The sequence below is a fragment of the Chiloscyllium punctatum genome, chromosome 13, assembly GCF_047496795.1.
Source record: "Chiloscyllium punctatum isolate Juve2018m chromosome 13, sChiPun1.3, whole genome shotgun sequence".
Lineage (NCBI taxonomy): Eukaryota > Metazoa > Chordata > Chondrichthyes > Orectolobiformes > Hemiscylliidae > Chiloscyllium > Chiloscyllium punctatum.
The window spans coordinates 20234405-20239388 of record NC_092751.1 but is presented as its reverse complement, the minus strand read 5'-3'; the positions used below and the strand labels follow the sequence as shown (position 1 = coordinate 20239388).

The following is a 4984-nucleotide window of genomic DNA, read 5'->3' as shown; positions in this document are numbered from 1 at the left end:
TCTCAGATCAGTTTCTGTCCCGAGAACATCAGAGTCAATGTCCCTTCCTCTACTCGGACCGACAGTTCACACTTCTTCATTCTCCTCTGATTCCATTTCCCAAAGAGTTTCTCAAGATTTCCAAAGCTGAAGCCTAAGATATATAGTTTGATTCCTAAACATTTTTCCAACTGCCAACTGACAATATTTTCAAAATATCCCTTCACAATCCTCTGGCTTGCACCATGTCCACGGATGAGAAGTCCAGTTTGGTGGAGAGAGTTCCTAGGCTGGTGAGTTTCACTTTGGAACAAAGATGGTTAAGTGGCAATTTCCTGCGGTTGTTTGTAATGATGGGAGAGGGAGCGGTGGGGAATGATCACTCTGACGAGCAGGAGGAAGTGTTGCCAATGACCAGAGTCAGAGAACAGAGGACAAGGGATTAAAGGAATCTAATGAAAAGCAGCACTTCTGCTCAGGGCGTTCAATAACAACTCCAGAAACCCGATGTGTCGAGCAGTGTATCTGGAAAGAGAAACAGAGATAATGTTTTAAATGTGGAGCATTTCTGATGAAGAACTCAAGTTTCCCAAGTCCAATCAAATTACAGGCCTGGTTTGCAAAACAGGGTTTTTGAACTTTGACTTGTCACAGCAGGAAAGATTCCATAACGTCGTCAACAGGATTCGAACCTACGTAGGACAAGCCCAATGGATTTCTAATCCATCGCCTTAACCACTCGGCCATGACTACAGACAGCCCCGCGCTCTCAGCACTGACCAAATCAGTCGTGATCTCATTGAAAGCTGCCACTGACTTGAGTTAAATGTTTCCATCTCCATTCATACCTTTGCTGTCATTTGTAAGGTGCGAGACACCAATGTAAAAGAAGAAAAGCACAAAGTTAGGAAAAGATATTTGCAGCCAAATTGAGTCAAAATTATTTATTGAAAGGAAAATCACACTTGGCAATTTGCTAGATCTCTTTGCGAACATGACCAGCAGAGGGAATCAAGGGAGCTATTGATCTGAGCATTCTTGGACATGAAACAAACAAAGGTTAGTGACATATTCATTTCTTTTTCTGGCGAACGAAATGGTCTTTCCTGATGGTTACAATGAAAGAGATGGTTCCCAATAAAAGACAGAGATTACGTCGCATGTATATATACTTCAATGTGATACGATTCATTTTCAGCCCCTCATTACCCCAGAGATTGAGGGGGTGAGTTACTTTTCTTCACGCTTCAACTCCACAGCATGAAGGTACAGACATGAAACCGCTAGAGATGGAGTTCTTGAATTGGGAACCAGCGACACTGAAGGAACTAGGCAAAAGTGAGGACTGCAGATGCTGGAAGCCTGAGTTTAGATCAGAAAATGCTGGAAAAGCACAGCAGCCTCCGAGGAGCAGGAAAGTCGACGATTCTGTTGCCAGTCTTTCTGCGTTCCGCAAACAATTTTCGTTTTTGACTCAGATTTCCAGCAACTGCATCTATTTGTATTATGTTAACATTCATAATGTTTTGGACAAAACCAATGACCTGCTGGCATCGGAAAATCGGCAGAAGTACTGGTACACCGATATGTTAGCTGAACAATACAACCATTCCATGAGCGGGAACATGATTCAGGCCACGGTGCTGAGAGTACCGAATCCTCACAAGTAAATAACAAGAAAAGCCGATAGATACTATCGTATTTGGTGTAAATAAAACTCCCTTTCTGAACATTTTCATTGTAGATTATTTTCAACTTGTCTTCGTAGATTTACAAAGTGGGAAATGGCCATTCCGCCTGTGTGCATTGCAGCGAATCAGAAAGCCATCGATTCTAGTCGCAGTTTCCAACTTTGGCCCAAAGTCTCGTGTGTTCTAATGTTCCCAGGGCAAATGCCAATGACTTTATCCTGTGTTCTTAAATGGCACAAGAATGGGGCAGCAGTATCACACCTCCACAACGACTTGCAACTCTTTTGAGGAACTCATGCTCATTTTCACCCACAAAGGGAGACACACAGAAAGATAGCCCCAAACCGACATAGGTCTACGTTATGGTGAGCTGGAATTTGAAATGGACAATAGGACAAATGCAAGTTTTAAATGCGGAAGCACAGAAGCGATGTCCCGGCAGGACTTCGCAAGGGAGCGTCAACATGGGGCACTGTTAAAGTGAGACATTCCCCTCGAGCGAGGTGCGACACGAACGTGCAAACTTCTGTATCCGAAGTACAGACACGTTATCCATTAAGCCACTGGCCCAAGAAACACGCTCACCGCTGGCAGAATGTCGATATGTAATGCCCTGGACTTTCACGGAATCAGAATTAAAAAGGTGAACAAGCAACGAAGATAATCACCAAGACTGCTTCACTTCGAAGTTTCCAATTTGTGAAGTAGTGCCTTTCACTGGCAAAGGAGAAACATTTGTCCTCAGCTGTCTGCTTCAGGGTCGCCTCCTTCTCTGCTGGAAGTTTCCATCGTTTTATTCACAGTCACGACGCGATTTCATGATCCACTCCAGTGAAAACGTGTCATGGTGTCATCTAAGCAAGACCCTGCCGAAACTCAGCGAAAGACATCTGGTCATTTCGAGCTCAGGATGTGGAATTAGACGAGCTGCGTGACACCTTTTATTGGCGCCGCCACTTCACTGCAAATTAGCGGCTCAAAACGAGCCGTTGTTAGCATCAGCTTGATTTGTACCTTCCTGCAGTGCATTTGCTAAACAACATCAGATAGATCCCATCCGGCCCAGCTGACTTATCTATTTTCACACTCTGCAGTATTTCTACTATCTCTTCCTTGTGAACCTCAATCTCTTCTAGTCTAGACGCAAGTATCTCTGTATCTTCCTTGCCAACATTTTCATTATCTATAGCGAACTCTGTCGAAAAATATTTATTTAGTGCTTCCTCTATCTCCACTGACTCCACACACGACTTCCCACTATTATCCTTGATTGTCCCAAATTTAACTCTCGTCATTCTTTTATTCCTGACATACCTATGGAAAGCCTTAGCGTTAACCCTGATCCTATCTGCCAACAACTTCTCATGTGTCCTCCTGGCTCTTCTCAGCTCTCTTTTTAGGTCGTTCCTGATATCGTTGGAACCCTCGAGCGCTCTAACTGAGTTTTCACGTTGTGTCCTAACATAAGACTTCTTATTCTTCTTGACCAGGGATTCCACTTCCTTAGTAAACCACGGACGCGTTCTATATCTTCCTCCCTGCCTGACAGGTACATACTTATCTAGGACACACAGGAGCTTTTCCTTGAATAAGCTCCACATTTTTAATGTGATCATCCCCTACAGTTTCCTACCCCACTCTGCGCTTCCTAAATCTTACCTCATTGCATCGTGATTTCCCTTCCACCAGCTGAAACTCTTGCTCCGTGGAGTACACCTATCCCTTTCCATCACGAAAGTAAACCTGAGAGAATTGTGATCGCTGTCTCCACAGTGCTCACCTACTTCCAAATCAAAAACCTGGCCAGGCTCGTTACCCAGTTCTAAATCGAACGTGGCTTCTTCCCTTGAAGGCATGTCTACATACTGTGTCAGGAATCCCTCCCGCACACACGGGACAAAAACTGGCCCATCTATTGTACTCGTACTGTAGTGATCTCAGTCAATATTTGGATATTGTCTTGAGTGTTCCAGAGTTTTTCATTGTCCCACAGTCCAGATGAAGTTTGTATTCCTCACGTACGGGAGCGAGAATTCTTTCAATGTCTCAGATCAGTTCCTGTGCCGAGAACATCAGAGTCAATGTCCCTTCCTCTACTCGGACTGACAATTTACACTTCTTCAATCTCCTATGATTCCATTTCCCAAAGAGTTTCTCAAGATTTCCAAAGCTGGAGCCTAAATTATATGGTTTGCTTCCTAAACATTTTTCCAACTGCCAACTGACAATATTTTCACAGTATCTCTTCACAATCCTCTGGCTTGCACCATGTCCAGGGATGAGAAGTCCCATTTGGTGGAGAGAGTTCCTAGGCTGGTGAGATTCACTTTGGAACAAAGATGGTTAAGTGGCAATTTCCTGCGGCTGTTTGTAATGATGGGAGAGTGAGCGGTGGGGAATGAGCATTCTGACGAGCAGGAGGAAGTGTTGCCAATGGACAGAGTCAGATAACAGAGGACAAGGGATTAAAGGAATCTAATGAAAAGCAGCAGTTCTGCTCAGGGCGTTCAATAACAACTGCAGAAACCCGATGTGTCGAGCAGTGTATCTGGAAAGAGAAACAGAGATAGATTAGATTCCCTACTGTATTCAAACGGGCCCTTCGGCCCAACAAGTCCACACCGATCCTCGGAAGAGCAAACCACCCAGACACATTCCCCAACATTTCCCCCTTCACCTAACACTACGGGACAATTTAGTATGGCCAATTCACCTGGCCTGCACATCTTTGGACTGTGGGAGGAAACCAGAGCACCTGGAGGGGACCCACACAGACACAGGGAGAATGTGCAAACTCCACACAGACAGTTGCCTGAGGCGGAAATTGAACCCAGGTCTCTGTCGCTGTGAGGCAGCAGTTCTAACCACTGTTTTAATGTTTTAAATGTGGAACATTTCTGATGAAGAACTCGAGTTTCCCAAGTCTAATCAAATTACAGGCCTGCTTTGCAAAACAGGCTTTCTGAACTTTGAATTGGCCCAGCAGGGAACCATTCATAACGAAGACAGCAGGATTCGAACCTACGTGGGGAAACCCCAATAGATTTCTAATCCATCGCCTTTACCACTCGGCCATGACTACAGCCAGGATGCTCTCGTTGAGCACTGACCAAATCAGCCGTGATCTCATGGAAAGCTCCACTGACTTGATAAGTCAAATGCTTCCATCGCCTTTCATCCCTTTGCTGTCATTTGTAAGGTGCGAGACACCAATGTAAACGAAGAAAAGCACAAAGTTAGGAAAAGACATTTGCAGCCAAATTGAGTCAAAATTATTCATTGAAAGGAAAACCACACTTGGCAATTTGCTAGAT

At 44.5% G+C, this 4984-nt stretch overlaps 2 non-coding genes across 2 annotated transcripts; both read right to left on the bottom strand.

Moving 5' to 3' along the window:
- Positions 1 to 650: 650 nt before the first annotated feature.
- trnas-aga (transfer RNA serine (anticodon AGA)) lies at positions 651 to 732 on the bottom strand. Its single transcript has one exon. It is a non-coding gene; the product is annotated as a tRNA-Ser (tRNA).
- Positions 733 to 4670: 3938 nt separating this feature from the next.
- On the bottom strand, positions 4671 to 4752 carry trnas-aga (transfer RNA serine (anticodon AGA)). The gene has a single exon. It is a non-coding gene; the product is annotated as a tRNA-Ser (tRNA).
- Positions 4753 to 4984: the final 232 nt, after the last annotated feature.